Source organism: Tachysurus fulvidraco, chromosome 4, assembly GCF_022655615.1.
Source record: "Tachysurus fulvidraco isolate hzauxx_2018 chromosome 4, HZAU_PFXX_2.0, whole genome shotgun sequence".
Taxonomy (NCBI): Eukaryota; Metazoa; Chordata; class Actinopteri; order Siluriformes; family Bagridae; genus Tachysurus; species Tachysurus fulvidraco.
Window position 1 is genome coordinate 30,459,643 of NC_062521.1, and position 20,089 is coordinate 30,479,731.

Genomic DNA, 20,089 nt, shown 5'->3' on the forward strand with positions numbered 1-20,089 from the left:
ATATGTTAATCCCTTTCCACTGCTTCTCTCTTTGTACCCATCCCGAGGCATCCAGACATTGTACCAGCTCCCAACGTCCTCTGTGGGACGAAGCCTTTGGACATCCACTGAGCCGAGGCCGACTCTAAGAATCCTGACATCTCCAGTTAGACTCTGTGATACTAAGGAGATCCGAAGTCCATGATCCTTACACCAATACAACATTTAAATGACTGTATATTACAATCACACCCCCAGTGTCACCCATATGAGGATGGGTTCCCCCTTGAGTCCGGTTCCTCTCAAGGTTTCTTCCTTTACCAATTTAAGGGAGTTTTTCCTTGCCACTGCTGCCTGAGTCACCTCAGACTTGCTCATAGGGGAATAAATACATACAAATACAAGTATAAATATAAATAATGTATATAAGTATAAGTATTATATACATGTAATATATATGTAACATGTTAAGGTGCAACAGACTGTACAGATACAGAAATGTCCTGTGGTACAGATAGCTTATTGTCAGATAGATTGTTATATTAAATTAAATTCAGTGTGTGTGTGTATAGTCCAGTGTGTATCAATGCAGTATGAATACAGTGTGTGTGTGTGTGTGTGTGTGTGTGTGTGTGTGGTCCAGTGTTGAACTGTTGAAGTTTGAGTGCAGTGTGTAGCATACCATATTGTGGAAGTATGCTGTATGCTGTGTTAGTTATGGCTGTTAACTTGTCTGATGGTCTGAGGGAAAAAGCTATCCCTCAGTCGACTAGTGCGGGATCGGATGCTGCGGAGACGTCTTCCTGAGGGGAGCAGAGAGAGCAGTCTGTTGGATGGGTGGCTGGAGTCATTAGTGATCCTCCGAGCTTTCCTTATACACCGCCTGTTGTAGATGTCCTGGATGGAGGGAATCTCACCTCCAACAATGTAGCTGGCAGTTCACACGACCCTTTTCAGGGTTTTACGGTTGCCAGTGGTGCTGTTTCCAAACCAGGCAGTGACGCAACCCATCAGGATGCTCTCTATAGTGCAGGTGTAGAATGTTCTGAGGATGCTGGGGCTCATTCCAAACTTCCTCAGCCGTCTCAGGAAGAAGAGGCGTTGGTGTGCCTTCTTCAGCACTGCGTCAGTGTGTGTGGACCAGGTGAGATCCTCACTGATGTTAACACCCAGAAACTTAAAGCTGCTCACCCGCTCCACAGGTGTCTTGTCGATGGTGATGGGTCAGTGTTCTCTGCTCTGTCTCCTGAAATCTACCACGAGCTCCTTTGTCTTGTCAATGTTTAGTGAGAGGTGGTTCTCCTGACACCATTTAGTCAGGGTGCTCACCTCTTCTCTGTAGGCCATCTCATCGTTGTCAGTGATCAGGCCTATCACCGTTGTATCATCAGCGAATTTGATGATGACGTTGGAGCTGTGTGTGGCTGTACAGTCGTGTGTATACAGGGAATACAGGAGTTGGCTGAGGACACAGCCCTAAGGCAGCAGACTAAGCAGGGATTACTGTAGTTTGTATTACTGTTAGTTAACCCAATGATAGAGACTTAAGCAATTTTGTACGTTGCTCTGGATAAGGGAGTCTGCTAAATTATGTAAATGTAAATGTTAATTACTGTAGTGCTTTACTGTCTGGATATTCCACTGGAGAGCACAGATTCAGTGTTTAAGTCCAGGCTGAAAACACATTTGTTCAGTCAACTTTTTATAAATAGTTTTTCTTAAGTAAAGGAGCAGATGATTGATGATGTGGTTTGCACTGTGCATTGCTGCACAGTCATGAGACGGCAGAATGAAGAGCAGTAGACTGACCACACAGCCTCCAGTGCTCAGAGACTGACTGACGTCTCCCAGTCAGGAAAACCCAGAATGCAGTGTAGAGGCATTCAGACCCAGCAGTACTTCTAATTAACTACTTAACCAATATTTGTAATAAACACTACAGTAGTTCTGTCTGCATTATTTTAATGTCAGCTTCATAGCACTTTTCACCTTATACCTTATATTCCTAACACTTCTTTGTTGAAAGAAGAACAATAAGTATATAATTTTGTAAAATTTTTATATAAACACTGTAACTTTATTGTTCAAAAATTTAAAATGATTTCAAAAAGGAATTGTTTAAATCTAAATGCCACTTTTTTTTTACGCAATGCCAGGGCTGGTCCAGTTGAAGATCTGACATCAGGCTTACGTATCAAAACTGTTTGTTGGTGTCAGCCCTTTATGATAGGATCATTTACTTTAAATATGTTTTGGGCTTGTCCATCCTTGGGGGTTTTTACACCTGGTCACTTCATGCGTTTTCTGTAATAATAGCTATCCGATGGTAAAAAGACCAGCTGTAAATGCCCTCTGAAACGTTTTGGAAACGGATATAAATCCGATGGTACAAACACCTTCAGGAAGTGGTCTGGGACGCATTTCAGATGAAACTGGACAGGTGTAAATGAATGTGGTTGTTCAAGCCACATACGTCAGCGCTATACTCCTCACAAACGGAACTACGTCACTCGCAGGTGACTCACGAGTCGTGCATCGCGCCAGAAACAAATATGTATTCCCACCAGCACTGCTCCGATCTTTCACCCAGGCATCTCGTTGGGTCTTAAAATGCGCTTCTGCCGCCAGCGAAAATGCAGCAAACAGTAAATGCTGTTTTTTGTAGCAACCGCACACACCAAAGCGTGTTCCATTTCAATTACCCCGGAAATGAGTCAAAATATATTTGCATATTGGGTGGGAGTAGAAAGATCGGATTGATATCCGATTCGCCAAGACGCATTTATGTTGATATAGTCAGTAATACAGTCTGTTAGATTGTCAATATCCTCTGAAGATTGCACAATTCCTCCCACATAGTTGTTTCAGAGCCTCACTGGTCTCATCAGACCATGTCCTCACTGTGTGGGAGGCAGCTGGTTGCCTGCATACAAGTGGTTTTTACACAGGTAAGAGAAACCAGGTTGTTATCCGATCTTCCTAAGGGTGGGAGTGGTGCTGAAGTACAAGTCTCCTTTATGACCAAATAACTCAATCTTTGTTTCATCACTCCACAGCACCATATTTCAAAATGAATCTGGCTTGTCCAAATGTGCGTTTGGATACCTCAAGCAACCCCGTTTTTTTGGCGTGTGTGCAGAAAAGGCTTCTTTCACATCACTCTCCCATATAGCTTCACCTTGTGCAAAGTTCACTGACTTGTTGAACGATGCACAGTGACACCATCTTCAGCAAGTTGATGTTGTAGGTCTTTGGAGATGGTCTGTGGGCTGTTTTTGACTTTTCTCACCATCCTTCACATCTCCAATATTTTACGTGGCCTGCCACTTCTGGCCTTATCAAGAACTCTGCCTGTGGTCTTCCATTTCCTCACTATGTTCCTCACAGTGGACACTGACAGCTTATATCTCTGCTATAACATTTTGTAGCCTTTTCCTTAACCATAATGTTGAACAATCTTTGTTTTCAGGTCATTTGAGAGTTGTGTTGAGGCCTCCATGTTGTTACTCTTCAGAGGAGAGTCAGACAGATCTTCAAATCAACAAAATGGCAAGGGTGTCCAAATTTATACACCTGTGTAATTTTGTTTTGATGCAAATTGCACATTTTCTGTTAATCTAATAAACCTCATTTCACCACTGAAATATTACTTTAGTGTCCTTCAGTTATTTGATAGATCAAAATGAAATTGCTTATCAAACACCCAAATATTTACAGTATAAATGAAAATCGTGGAAATTGTCAGGGGTTCCTAAACTTTTGCATATGACTGTAGGTATGGATATACAAGATGTACAGGTTGCGTGCAATAAACATGAAGTATACAGTGTTTTATATATATATATATATATATATATATATATATATATATATATATATATATATATATATATATATAATTCATACTGTATATAATGGGTAATGCATTGTAAATATGTCTAGTAGTACACTGTGTACATATTTGTCCAGTGGCTCCTGAAATGCCTCCCAGAGGGAAGGGGGACAAACAATCTATGGGCAGGGTGAGAGAAGTCTTTAAGAATGCTGTGAGCTTGATGCAGACAGCATTTCCTTTGAACATCCTCAATGGCTGCTGGTAAGGTTCCTGTGATGTGGTGGGTGGTTTTCACCACCCGTTGCAATGCCTTTCCGACTGTGGCTGTGCAGTTACCATACCAGACTGTGACACAGTTGGTCAGCATGCTCTCGATCCCATAGCGATAAAAGTTCACAAGGATGGCATAAGTCAGGTGATGTCTCTTCAGTGTCCTCAGGAAGAAAAGGTGTTGATGAGCTTTCTTGCCAGGGCTGGGGGTGTTGGTGGTCCAGGACAGGTCCTTTGATATGTGGATCCACAGGAACTTGAAGCTGGAGACACATTCAACTGACAGCTCGTTGATGTGTATAGGGGCGTGCGTGCCTCCTCTCTTGATGAGCTCCTTTGTTTTGTTGGTGTTAAGGAGCAGGTTGTTGTCAGCACACCATGTGGCCAGATGCTGTACCTCTTCCCTGTAGGCTGTTTCATCATTGTTGGTGTTGAGTCCAATCACTGCGTTGTCATCTGCAAACTTGATTATGGAATTAGATTCATGCGCAGGTCTGCAGTCCTCAGTGAAGAGAGAATAGAGGAACATGTGTTAAGGGTGATGGTGGCAGAGTGGATGTGACAGGTCTGTTGGTCAGAAAGTCCATAATCCAGTGTTGATGCCTAGATCCCCAAGTTTGGTAATTAGCTTGGAATTGACGATGATATTAAATGCTGAGCTAACAGCACAAAAATCCACAAACAGCATTCGTGCATATGTGAGATGCCAATGTGTTTGTCCAGATATGTAAGCACTGAGTGCAGTGCTGAGGAGGCTGCATCCTCTGTGCTCCTATTGCTTTGGAAAACAAATTGATGTGGGTCCAATGTGGGTAGAAGGCTGTTCTTTAAGCAGGGATGCCCAGAATTCCCTCTCCCCAGACACTTCCTCCAGCTCTTCCGGAGGAATACCGAGGCGTTCCCAGGCCAGCCGAGAGACATAGTCCCTCCAGCGTGTCCTAGGTCTTCCCCGGGGCCTCCTCCCGGTTGGACATGCCTGGAACACCTCCCCAGGGAGGCGTCCAGGAGGCATACGAAACAGATGCCCGAGCCACCTCAGCTGACTCCTCTCGATGTGGAGGAGCAGTGGCTCTATTCTGAGCTCCTCCTGATTGACCGAGCTCCTCACCCTATCTCTAAGGGAGCGCCCAGCCACCCGGCGGAGGAAACTCATTTCGGCCGCCTGTATCCGGGATCTTGTCCTTTCGGTCATGACCCCAAGCTCATGACCATAGGTGAGGGTAGAAACGTAGATCGACCGGTAAATAGAGAGCTTCGCCTTGTGGCTCAGCTCTTTCCTAACCGAAGTACTGATCAAAAACAGAAATATATTATCATTATTTAACAATTTGTTTGGTATTAAATTAATGGTCTGAATTTTCTGCTCAATTTTATCAATATTTCCATTGAAATGCTTTTCAACAGTGTTTTTATTCCTAGTTAATTTTGCTATAGTATTGAGTAAAAATGTAGGATTATTTTTTATTTTCAGTTAGGCTGGAGAAATACACTGATCTAGCAGCACTAATGCCTCTTTTCCACCGGAAAGAACCGGGTGCTGGTTCAGCTAGAGAGCATCACAGCGCCGAGTGTGACGTCACTGTATACGTGTCACGTGTCCCAGCAACGTTAGCGCAGCAGCGGCAAACACAAACACAACAACAATGACGGATGTTGCTTTACTGTTAATGCTCATGGCTTTGCGAACCTACATTGGCATCCAAACGCGGCGAATAAAACGTGTACGTGCAGCTCCATGTAATCTGTATAAACGGAGGTTGTAATCGATAAAGTACATAACGTTATTTTATCATTAACACAGAAAAAAAATTAGCCTTAGCATGTAGCTGCCTACTATCATATGTGCTAATAATATATCAGTAAAGTAAAAGTGTATTAAACATTAGTATACTTAAGGTACATTATCAAATGCGCTAACAGTAGCCCCGCCCCCAGCACCGGACACAAGCGGTTCTTAAGTCTAGACCAGCAACGTTTTGGTGCTACTTAAGAACCACTTTTCCTGGTTCGGAGCCGGTGCTTTGGCTGTCGAAAAAGAAATAACTGGTTCTAAATTAGGCTCTGGCTCCGAACCAGCACTCGAACTGTCTCGGTGGAAAAGGGGCATAAGAGATTTTTTTTGTAGCTATGGAGGCTCTCCTTCTATGCTTATCAAAACACTGATAATTTAGTTTGATAGTGGTTAGAGATAGTTTCTGATTGAGGACTATTTTTTCTATATTTAATCAGAGGGTTAGAACGAGATCAAGAGTGTGACCTCCATTATGAGTGTGTCCTATTACATTCTGGTTAAGCCCTACAGAGTCTACGATGGAAACAACTGCTGTTCTCAGAGGATCTTCTAACTTATTAAAATGCAAATTAAAGTCTCCAACAATTACTGCTTTGTCAAAAGAAACAACTAGGTTTGAAATCTACAAATTCATGGAGGAATTCAAAATATGGTCCAAAAGGTCTGAAAATAACAATTAGAAAAACTGATTCAGTAGACTTATTTTTGTGGCTACATATGTTATTTTAGTATGAATAACTTTAAGTTAAACATACATCAAGATTCTTGCTAGACATCAAGCTTATCATCATGAATAACTGTGACACCTCCTCCCCTGCCTGTTAGGCATGGCTGATGTATATAATTATATCTGGGCGGAGAAGCTTTGTTTAATGTGACAAACTTGTTTGGTTTGACCCATGCTTCTGTTAAACACAGAACACTAAACTTCTGATAATCATTTCATTAGCCTTAAGAGCTTTAGATGCAAGAGATGATATATTTTACAGTCCTAGCTTCAGATCAAAGGTCTGAGAGTTTACAGTTTTATGTTTAGCTAGGGAAACAGACACAGTCTCTATATTGTGAACCCTGGGTGATGACTAAGCTACATTGCCATGCATGTTTGATATTGGCCTATACCTAGCCAGCTGATAGGTGGTGTGGTCAGATTTTTAAATCAGGGTTTTGATAACTGCTAGTTAGAAAGATTTAGGCATAAGATCATAAGAACATAGCAACACAATTTATTAAAAAATGCAAGAAACTAATAATATCATACCAACCAACCAAAATATTCTAGCAACCACTTAGTAACCCCCTAGCAACAACCTAGATTAGATTAATACCCATCCAGCAATACTCTAGAACATAGGTCACTAACAGCCGGACCACGGTCTGGGTCCGGACCCAGAAGCTGTCCAATACGGACCCGGACCTACAGCCAAAACAAAAAGTTATGATTTAAAACTTGACGAAGCACTTCTATTTTAACCGGTGCAGCTTTTGCAATCTTTATGGTAAAGGTAGTGGAAACGCACAGACCAATTGCATGCGAGTTAAGCCATCCCACATGATATCATTCAGCCAATCAAGTCTGTGCATTCCTGAAGTAAACATTGTGAATCAACAGCGCAAGGCAGATGAGAGAGAATTAGAGTCAAGTTACACATAAAATAAAGATGAGTGAGAAAAAGATGAGTGAGACGGAGAAAGGGAGAATAAAGAACAAACGCAAGTGGACAGCGAAAATAGAGCATTTAATCCAGAATGGACAGACTCATTTCTGTTCAGACTTCCCACTTCACACTAAACCAGTGTGTCTCATATGTTCAGAAACTGTGGCACTTATTAACAGTGGCAATGTGAAACGTCATTATGAGACAAAACATAAAGGTCTTGAACAAACATATCCACTCAAATCTGAAAACAGCTTTCCCAGGTCTGAGGAAAGTAGCATCCTGACCATGTTTGGCTCTACATACAACTGCGAGGCAGCTTTCTCTACAATGAACATCCAAACTAATAATCATTCCAGGCTCAATAATGAGCACCTCCACATGTGTATGAGAATGGCCCTGACTCCATTCAAGCCCAGGTTTAACATCCTGCCAAGCTAGAGCTCAGTTCTCTCACTGAGCAAAAAGTGGGGGAGTGGGATATAAAAGGGAAAGTTAAGCACTTTATTGAAACATACACAATTTTCACATTTTATTTATTTTCTCTTATAATGAAATGTAGCCCTATTTTTATTTATTTAATGAGAGAACGTTATACATATCTACAATCATACCTATGTTCAGTTCTATGTTACGTGACAATAAATATTGTCAAAAAGTTTTTGAATTGTACTGAATGGAGGTATTGAATCAGGTATTGATTGCTTGCAGATGTTGATACAATTACTATGCTACTTAAATATATATCACACTAACTAGTTAGACATTATGATCTTCCGGACCTTTGCATCAAGAAATTTTCTCTTACTGGACCTCTTTAAATTTTAGTTGATTACCTCTGCCCTAGAATATCCTAGCAACATTTTAACACTTAACTTCATCTTTGGTCCTTTAACATATAAACACCAGCTGCCAAAGTACTGGGATATTATAGCAACCACGTATATTAGATGATTAAGCAGACCCTTTTATTCATTCATTCATTCATTTTCTACCGCTTATCCGAACTCGGGTCACGGGGAGCCTGTGCCTATCTCAGGCATCTTTGGGCATCAAGGCAGGATACACCCTGGACAGCGTGCCAACCCATCGCAGGGCACACATTCACTTTCATTTACTCACTCACACTACGGACAATTTTCCAGAGATGCCAATCAACTTATCATGCATGTCTTTGGACTGGGGGAGGAAACCGGAGTACCCGGAGGAAACCCCCGAGGCACGAGGAGAACATGCAAACTCCACACACACACACACACACACACACACACACACACACACACACACACACACACACACACACAAGGTAGAGGTGGGAATCGAACCCCCAACCCTGGAGGTGTGAGGCAAACGTGCTAACCACTAAGCCACCGTGCCCCCCAGACCCTTTTATTTAGGCAGAGAATTTTCCGCCATTGCTGTAATTTCAACATACATTCTTCCAGAGGCTAATGCTAAATTATAATAAATGCTAAATAGTTATCAACAAAAAAACAGTCTTTACCCTTGTAAGAATTTTATTTAATTAAATTGAATTAAATTAACACTCAGTGTCACAATCCTCAAAGTCAGTTTTGAGCAAGAATGTGCTAGCATGAAACCAGAATGGGAGATTAAAAATAGTGCATACTGTAGTATTTAACGAGAATGTGTTAATATACCAGAATACTGAAGTCTATAGGCAGAATGCCTCAGTATGTAGTAACTTGGCAGTACTTAAGCAGAATACTCTTAGTGAGATTAACCAGAATTATCTAAATCACTCACTAAATAAACTGAGATTTGTTACACCGAAATATGAGTCTTTTGGGCAGGGTTTGTGTAACATCTCAACCTGCACCACCACCCCTTAGCCACCATAGGGAGCACTCCTCAAAGTTCTAAGCTACACTCACTGCACATGTATACTGTACCTTCTGCCTCGAGTGACCTTTTACAGTGTGTCTTCTTTTACCTATTTTTATTTTCAATGTGGAAAATTTAAAAAATGGTTAGTGAATGTTTTGCTATAGTATACAATACATGATTTGATATAATACATGATACAATTTACAGCAGTAGTCTATACCCTATATCAGTGCCATTATATTATTCAATGTTTCAGTATATTATAAATAGTAATGAGTTTGCAAATATTAATGGATATTAATGATTGTTAGTGTTAATTTCATTGTGTGAGTAGTGGTGATGATGCATGTGACTGGGTGGTCTTGAGTACATGTACCAAAATATTTTTTGATTGTTGGATCACAAATGTCATTTCATTGTTTATTCGTTCTTCTTTTGCTGCCACAGGTGAACAATAGTGTAAACTCTGAATGGGAAATGAGTTATTTTGAGATGACTTACAATGTCAAAGAGTACTATAGAAAATTAGGCTTGTTGGTTATCAGCAACTTTGTGAAGCTGGGCTGGGTTTTGTCTTTTACAGGTTCTGGCTGCGTCAATTGTTCAACCTTTGTGTACTATGCTACCTTTGTAAAACAATGACAATAAAGTGGCCTGCGGTGAATGAGTTTCTGTATTCAGCAGACGTTTTATGATGTACATTGCTTTGATTTCTCACCCTGCAGCTTTTTTACATCACCTGACTTTTAGGTTATTTTCTAAACCAAACAAAATGCAGACAGAATGTGCAGTCAAATAGGCTAGATTTGTAGACATATATTCAAATGTATAGTAATATTTAATCTTAGAAAATATTTAGATGGTATAGCATGAGTAAGGCTGGGCCCCAATCAGTGATTACATCAAGATTTTATAGACCGGATTCAAACAAAGAAGACATGTAAAAGCAAAACATCATCAATCATTGGCTTAAATGCATCGCCTGCTCATCTCATGACCAAGCTGATCTGGACCTCCCAAGGTCTACTAGAAGCTGTTTATGCCTAATTCCTAACAACTCATCTCCAGTCCCCTGTGCCCTTGTCATAATCTAAGAAAACAACCAATGACAATTTCTAGTCATAATAACTACCAGTCATGAAGCATAGAAGGACAAGTCCTTACAAACATCTCTGAAGGAAAAAATTTCCACCACACCTATTAAAAATGTATTGTTATATTTAACTATCCTGACTAGCAATGTCCAGAGACAAACGGTAATCTGTCAGAGTGTGCAGTTTGTGTTGGATCACCTCCTTTCTATGCAAGTGTTAATCGTTAATATAAAACGTTTTTCCTGCCTATTGACCTTCTGCCACACCAATGTTACATTCACATGAAACTAGTTTGTGATATATGTACAGATTCTAAAGGAATTGATTTATCTGTAAATATAATAGTTTATCTGTAAAATAATTTATGCAAGTATAAATTTAATGTCACACTCCATCACACTTTTCATTATAAGTATGAATTTTTTATGTCCTCTAACCTTTTAATATTTGCATATAAAGATGTAAGATACATATCACTGTTTACATGTCGGAAATAAACCATTGTATAGACATAATTGTAAAGCATGTTTTTGTATAAGGTAGCATTATAATTTCTATTCAATGGAAGTAAGAGGTCAAACCTGTTCCAGCATGTCCCATTAAACAAAGTCAGGTCCATGAAGACATAGTGAGTCATGAACCTTAGTAGCTTGCAAAATGCCCTGACTTCAACCCTACTGAACACCTACTGTATGGGATAAACTGGAATGCAGATATACATTTCAGAATAATGGTCGTTATTATTTTAGTCAACACTAGCCTTGTTTGTATTATTAAACAATAACTGTAGCTAAGTGCTCATACACAGATAAAGGAGCTTTGATCATCTTAACCCTAATGTTATCCATTTTATTAACTCCTCGTAAAAATGCATTGCCTCTTAGAGCCCTAAATGTTTTTAATTCTGAGGTCAGGGATTAACATAAACAGAATAATAAAGTTACTTTTACTATCATAGCAACATGAAAAGTCTATGCAATTTATCATCTCAATTACATAAAAGTGAATAGAAAAACTGTTCATTAAAATCTTTTAGTATAATTACATAACTACATTTTAACATTGTTAGGTTCTCATAAAGGGTCTGAATATGTAAAATAGAGACATTAATTCACCCTACCTGCATTCTACCTTAATTTAAGCAAGACAGCCATGTTGAGAAGCATAATTACATCAAGAAACATACTAATAAATGGCATAAAAAGGAGTTGAGAACCAGTTATTAGTATGCATTCAACTAGAGTCAAGCTTAGTGTGTTATACTCAGTTATTGCTAATAGTATGTGCGTTAGAGAACATTACGCAGGCTTACACTTGGAATTTTAATTCCTTTTACTTATTCTAATACTGTTTGATTATTTGAAGGGCATTTTATTTGTAATTACATTTTTATTTTTACATATATTACATATATTATTGTCAGGGAGCTCTCTAACTCTGCTCCCGTGCGTGCCCCGCCTCACCTCATTGCTCTCACCTGACTCTCATTTCACTCTCATCAGCCACCATATATAATCCCCTCTCTCACTCCCACTCGCCGTCAGTTATTATCCATGGTTACGCTGTACATTTTTCTACACTCCCGTGGTTATGTTCAGCTTCGCGCTTTCTCCCAAGCGCTCCCCTGGTTAGTACACCGACTGCCTTTCATCCCATATACTCTGGACTTTGTGGACCGTGCTTTTCTGCGCACCACCGGATTACTCTGGACGTTGTGGATCGCGCTTTTCCGCGCACCACCGGATTGTTTTTCGCATTAAACTCTGTTTGCTTCCACTCCGGCTTCCTCCTCGGTGTCTCGCATAACAGAATAACTGACCTTAAAAAGTTGAAGGTAGGGACCTTTCCGCTCTTACCTGACAATGGAGAGCCGACCCAGCACCTCCTCCGACCCGGTCCGGGATCTCGTCACCGCGCTTCGAGCCGCCTTTCCCTCCACCGCGGTTCGTCCTGACCCCCCGGCTATCACCAGCAGCCCCATGGCGCTCCCGGGAACTTTTTCAGGAGATGCTTCTGCATGCCGCGGCTTTCTACTCCAGGTAAACCTCTACATAGAGATGCAACCGCAGCGCTTTCCGTCCGAGCGGTCCAAGGTAGCGTTCCTCATCTCACTCCTGTCCGGGAGAGCGCTAGCTTGGGCTCAATCATTGTGGGACTCGGCCAGCCCGATGATAAATGTGCATGCCCATTTCACTGCGCACTTTGTCGAGGTGTTCAGCGCCGCTTCCGGGGTCCTATCCACAGCCGACCAGCTGCTTAGCTTGCGTCAGGGTACTGATGACATCACTGCATACAGCTTGCGTTTCCGCACCTTGGCGGCATCTAGTGGCTGGAATGAGTCGGCGCTACTGGGGGTATATCGGCAGGGTTTGTCCCCAGAAATAAAACTAGCCATGGCGGTATTTGAGGACACTACTGGATTGGAGGACTTCATTAAGAAGTCCCTGGGCCTTTCTCAGCGGCTGGCGGCGTGCCACCCCATGTCACCAACCCAGGGGTTCCACCAGTCCCTACTACCGCCTCAGACACCGAACCCATGCAGCTGGGCTCTCAGAGACTGTCCAGGAGAGAGAAGAACAGCCGTCTGGCGTCTGGTAAATGCCTGTATTGTGGGAACCCAGGTCACTCCATTGCCAGATGTCCCACGCGCCCAGCTAGAGCAGCGGTGGGTAAAGTAGATTTTTCCAGAGACATATCTACTCTATCTACACTCTCAGTGACACTTCTAACTCCCTCTCTCTCTCTTTCCGTGGATGCTCTGGTGGACTCCGGCTCGGCAGGGAACTTCATCTCGCAGGCCTGCCTCACCAGCTTACGGCTCCCCCGTTAGAGGGGTTCCCAGGACTTAGCCGTCCAGACCATCCAGGGACGCCCACTGGGTCGGGGCTGGGTCAAGTACTGTGCGCCGGTAGTGACTCTACAGGTGGACCTGTTCCACCAGGAGGAGATCCGGTTCATGGTGCTCGACGATTCCACCATCAGCGTGATCCTGGGCAGGCCCTGGCTAAGCCAACACGCCCCCGCATGCTCCTGGGACCCTTGCGACGTTCTGCGTTGGAGTACCCACTGCCTGGAGCACTGCATCTCCCGGCTTCCCGTAAGGGTCCCCCAGGCTATGGTAGGCGCCACCAGGGTAGAGGAAGCCACAACGTTGAAGCAGGCAGAGATCCCCCAGGAGTACCAGGCTTTCAAGGATGTGTTCTGTCCTCAGGCGGCCACTCGTCTCCCCCCTCACCGGCCTGGTGACTGCGGCATCGACCTGCTTCCCGGGGCTAAGCTGCCCAAGGGCCGAATCTACCCCCTTTCCGCGCCAGAACATCGAGCGATGGAGGAGTACGTCCAGCAGGCTCTTAAGCAGGGGTTCATTACAAAGTCATCCTCCCCGGCTGCTTCGAGCTTTTCTTTGTGGGGAAGAAGGACGGGGGCCTGCGTCCCTGCATAGACTACCGACAGTTGAACGCCCAGATCTCTCCTCTCCCTTACCCTCTCCCGCTTGTTCCGGCAGCTCTTGAGGCCCTAAGGGAGGCAGGTGTGTTCACCAAGCTCGATCTCCGGAGGGTGTATAACCTGGTGCGCATCAGGAGGGGAGATGAGTGGAAGACAGCCTTCATCACGCCCTCCGGACACTACCAATATCGGGTCATGCCGTACGGCCGTTCCATCGCTCCAGCAGTGTTCCAGGGGTTCATGAACGAGGTGCTCTGACCCTACCTTCAGAGGTTCATCATGGTGTACATCGATGACATCCTGATATACTCAAAGAACCTGGAGGAACACCAGGCCCACGTATGTGAGGTCCTAGGGGCACTTCGTTCCCAACAACTCTACCTCAACCTCTCCAAGTGTGAGTTCCACCGTGAGGAGGTGCAGTTTCTGGGCTACATCATCAGTGCACGGGGAATACAGATGGACGAGAGAAAGGTTAGAGCAGTAAGGAACTGGCCCGTCCCGGAGACGATTAAGGAGCTCCAACGCTTCCTGGGCTTCGCCAACTTTTATCGGCGGTTAGAGGGCGCGGAGCACCAGTTTACCGTGGTCACTGACCACAAGAATCTCCAGTACTTGCGGGAGGCCCGGAGACTCAATCCCAGGCAGGCTCGCTGGGCCCTTTTCTTCACTCGGTTCCACGTCACCTACCGTGCAAGGGCGCTTAACCTGGAATTCCAACGCCCTGTCCCGGGTCTTCGGGCCTGAGGAACCCAGCGATCCAGACCCCATACTTCCTCCTTCGATGCCTTTCATCCCATAAACTCTGGACTTTGTGGACCGTGCTTTTCCGCGCACCACCGGATTACGCTACTTCCGTGTTTTTCGCATTAAACTCTGTTTGCTTCCACTCCGGCTTCCTCCTCGGTGTCTCGCATAACAATTATACATATATTTACATATATTACATTTATCTGTATTACACTGCTTTTAATAAAAACAAGGCATCCCATTGTGAGGACCCTGAAAAGAAAAGAAGGTCTAAGTCTGAATCCTTCATCTAAAGATTCAAACAATAGATTAGTTAGAAGAACTTGAAGAGGACCTTTTGTTAGAAGACTGGGGGACTTCGAAGGACTTGAGAGACTTTGAGGGACTTGATCTTGTGTTTTCAAAACTAACCCGTGCAAACTAGGACAAATTACTTAGTGGGATTGTGGAAGGGTTTCTTAAGCAATCCGAAAACAAGTGTCACTAAGGGACACGTATGTCAGTATAAATTACTTCAAAATCAATAACGAAACAGCTAGCCAAAAGATGACTTTGAAGGACACCTTGAAACACAAGGACTCACACCAGTCCCTTCCATCTAAAGGCACTGGTGTGAGTTCTTCTGTTTTTAGTCAGCTTGCACAGCTCTTTCACCACTGCACTCTCAGAATTGTTTCCTTGATCTGCATTCCAAATCAATAGTACCTTTTTTTCATTGCTCCTTTGCCACAGTGACAGCCTTCTGTTTTTTTTGTGGGGTAAGATGGGGCAAATAATGAGAAGTGATTGTTGACCACCAGGAAATTCTACATTCTTACATTAGACTTTTCCAGTACAAGGAAATCTATACAAATATGTTCATTGGAGCATTGGTGTGGTTGCACTAAGCACTTTTTTTTAAAATACACAAATACATACAACAAACAGGGAAAAATAAGTGCTAGATTTTAAAGAAAAGGTTTTCACCTGTCATTTAAAGATAACCATTGACTTAGCTGTTCAGACATCTAGAGGAAGTTCATTCCACCACCTAGGTGACAGAACAAAAAGAGTCTTGATGTATACCTAGCTCATACCCTGACGGATGGTGGAACCATTCTAGTGCTAGAAGATCTGAGGGAGCAAGGTGCAGCAAGAGGAGTGATAAGAGTTTGTGATTAGAGGGTGCAACTCCATTTTTGTCTTGAAGGCAGACATCAGTATTTGATGCCTTCAGCTATTGGAAGCCATTGGAGTGAGGGTAGCAGTGTAGTGAGTGGTGTGTAATAATTAAGGCAGGTTGTAAACATGTCATACAGCTGCATTTTAGATTGTTTGTCTGTGTAAAGCTGGTTTGTAGCATGTGTAGAGCCTATCAGCTACATGTGGTGTCACAATTTGGGGTTAGGGCAAAGAAAAGGTTTGTTGTGCATTTGAAGCAGGATATGCCGGCATTGCCCTAGGAACATAGCCAGGAGTAAAAAAAAGGCACAATGGGTTGGCTTGACTGTAAAATGTGTTGTTAGGGTTAAATACCTGGCATCCAGAACACCATAGGAGGATTGTGGTAACTAAACAACAGCTAAATGTTTAGTCAAGTGGTGAAGGGGTGAAAAGTCAAGGGGTGAAAAGGTAGTTGCAGGAGAAAGGTGTGAACTGTGTGGAGAAGCATGCATAAAGGATGGGAGTCCACTGGAGGAATACAGCAGAACATCATCCCTTGATTAACAGGTATGTGATTTCTAGTGTTACAACCCAGGAGGTTCGGGTTGTCATGTGTTCTTTCTGCTGTTCTTCCCTCCTCTTCTTTTTTTTTAAATACACACACAACAAATAAGTAAGAAAGTGCTAGGTGAAGTGTTTCATGAATAAGTAGGTCTTCATTCGTCTTTGAAAATATCCAGTCACTTATCTGTCCAGACCCCTAGGGGAAGTTCATTCCTCCACCTTGATGCCAGAACAGAAAAGAGTCTTTTAGTATGCTTACATTTTACCCTGAGAGATGGTGGGGCCAGTCGAGCAGTGCTGGTAGATCTGAGGGTGCGGGGTGCAGTGCGAGGAGTGACGCTAGGCTTGGGCAAAGGCTGTAATGCAAACACAAACATTTGTGCACAGATCGGGCAATTATGTACGCATAATTGTACTTTCGTGCTCTAAACTATGAGCTCCGCCCAACATGAAGTCGGCCATTTTGGATTATTTCAGAATTGCATGCAGTGAACTTTTAAGTAGTCCTCCTAGGGAATTCATGCGATTGACACCAAAAGGGGTCAACATGATGCCGAGACACTGCACTTGCTAAATTCCGAAAGGATTTTTGATATCTCGAACGGTGCTGCCATGGCGAGGCGACTAAGTTATGGTGCATTCAGAGAAACAGGAAATGTCTTCTATCTATGGAAAAAAATGTCTTATTGTGATGACACGCGGTGTGTATGTTCGACCAAGAATTCCGATCGCATCGATGTGCTTATTGTGAGTCCCAGGTATAGCGCCATCAACAGGCCCCAGGAAGTGTGTCAGTCACAAAGGTGGATTTTTTGACAGCTGCTTTAAATGCTCCTCCTAGAGGATTCATGCAATTCAGACCATACTTGGTCAGCATGACGCAGAGATATTGGAGATTCAAAATTGCGAACGGATTTTTGATATCTCAAACACCGTTGCCATGGCATCGTGTCAAAGTTTACTTTTATTTCAGGCATATTTAAGGCTTTTAGCGCTAAAAAAACGTGCGAGGGCCCGCCATCGCTGCTTGCAGCTATATTTTTTTTTACAGCTATACTTGATTTTACTGATGTGTTTCCACGTGTCATTTCTTTTTAACTCTACAGCAACATATTTATTTTCTGTCCCCTGTGCGTGCCATTTCTCATACTGTGCCTCCCAACCCTAGAATGGGGCTGGGCCTCAGAGAATTGGGGACTTGTCTGGGTATTGTATTGAAATATTAGGTTTTGTTATTATAATCATGTGATGGATTCAATTCAAGTTTTTCATTTCAAGTTAATTTGTATAGCGCTTTTTACAATAGACATTGTCTCAAAGCAGCTTTACAGAACATAAACATAGAGCAGAAGGTAAACATAAGGAATAATAAAATAAATAACGAATAATAAAAGAAAAAGAATTAACAAAATAAAAAATTCAAGATTATTGTTGATAATGTTAATAATAGATAAATTATGTGCAGACAGGGACTAAGGCAAGACTAGCTATGACAGCATAACTAAAAGGAAGAGCCAGAAGGTGACACAAACATGAGGGCTTCCTGAGACGTAAAGCCTCCCTCCACTCTACAGTCTGAAAACCTGAGTGACTATGACCATGAACCATCCAGATCTGCTACTTAGAATAACCCTTGACTATATAAATGTGTTTTCAGCCTGGACTTAAACTAGACTTAAACTGTGTCTGAGTCCCGAACACTAATTAGAAGACTGTTCCATAGCTGTGAGGTTCTGTAAGGAAAAGCTCTCCCACTTGCTGGAGCCTTTATTATTTGAGGTACTAACCAATATCCTGTACATTTTGATCCAAGTATGCATGACAGACCATTAAAAAAAGTTAGAACTATAGCTGCTGCATTCTGGACTAATGTCACGGAGTCACCAGGTCCTTCCCTCACTCACCAGCATTCACATTCACCTGAGTACACTGTTAAAAATTTGCCATAAATTAACAGCAATTTTTAACACTGTACTCAGGTGAATGTGAATGCTGGTGAGTGAGGGAAGGACCTGGTGACTCTGTGACATTAGTATAATACTGTTATGCTAAAAATCAGCGCATTAGTGTTTTTTACGGTTGGTGAAATGACGTAGACAAAGTTTAACAGCACGTTACAGTATTTTGGGAACAGAAAACTGCAGCGAGCACACGTGGATTTTCATCCGTCTTCATCCTATGATTTAACCGGTGAGTGCACTTTTGCCTTGCTCCTTTTAACTTACACAAAATACACGTTTGCAATTGCAAATAACTGTAATAATTGTGGATGCTTAGGTTGTAATTGTTTTATACGTCCATTTCAGTGCTAAACCAGTCAATGTGCCAACTGTGTCATTGCTGGATTTTTGATTCAGATATTTCTTATATTCTCAGATATTACAAGGTGGGTTCAATCAAACATGAAATACTGAAACACATGAATTAAACTCTTCTGCAAATTAAGCCTTTAAACCATAGCAACAAAGTAATACTGATGTAACTGTAACACACTGAAATGATTGTCATCTTGTTTGCTAATTTTAGCTTGAGATGTTTTAATTTATTGCCTAATATACCTTTATTTTATATTGGACAAAACGTTGATTTCGATAACGTTGTGCTTGCAAATTTGTGTAAACTTGCTCTAATTTGTACATAACTGTATTCTGAGGGGAGTTTTTCTTTACTAGTGTTGCTGTTTTGTTTCTATAAAGTTGGCTGTATTTTGGATTGATTCGTTCCAAGTTAGCTTGATAGAATAAGTTACGCGATAGATTACTCAGTAAGAATAATTCTGGTTCAATTTTTTTGTGTTGTTTCTTTGTATTGTAATCCTACTTTGCCCTGTATAGGCTAATGGACTTTATTTTTTGGTGGAGATTTTTTGTTGAGATGTTTTTATTTTTTTTTTTCTTGCCCAAACACTGTCCATTTTGTCTTGTCTGCATGTTTGCTTGTCAGTTATGGGCAGCAATGCACTACTCCAGTGGCCTATGTGAAGCACATGAGGATTCACAGCAATACCCCTAACTTGTTTCTTCATTGTTTCTGTAATGACGAGGAGGCGTACAGCTGGGGATCCATTTGCAGCAGAGTTTATTTAAGTACAAACACAGATCGGAGTCAAACAGGCGGGGGTCAGAACCACAAAACACAATAGCAAAGAGAGAGCAGAATCTGAATCGGGGACAGGCAAAAGGTCGGGGCAGGCGGCAAACAGTCAGAAGAGTCAGGAAGAGAGAGCAGAGTAATAACCAGAAAAACAGAACACAGAAAACGTTCAGAATGACTGTAGTAACACAAGTCGAGACCTCGCACCGGTATGGAGTAGAAGCGTGGTATTTATGTGAATGGGAATGAGAGACAGGTGGTGGAGTAATCAGGAGGCGAGGTGGCTGATGGGGAGTGTAGTGCGGAAGTGCGCTAGTACTCCGGAGACGCATCTCTAGGGCGACGCTCCCGCGGTGGTTTCTCCGAGTGCCGTTGGTGGAACTCGGTGGCGAGCGACGGGTCCAACATGTCCCTCGCCTTCTCCCATGAGCGTTCCTCCGGGCCGAACCCCTCCCAATCGACCAGGTATTCTAAGTGGCCCACTCGGCGTCTGGAGCCGAGCAGTTCGCGGTGCCTGATACGCTTCTTCGCCATCGACCATCAGCGGTGGCGGCGCGGACAGAGCAGTGGTGGATTCTGGATCCTCCCTCGGCTCAACGGCCGGTTTCAGCAGCGA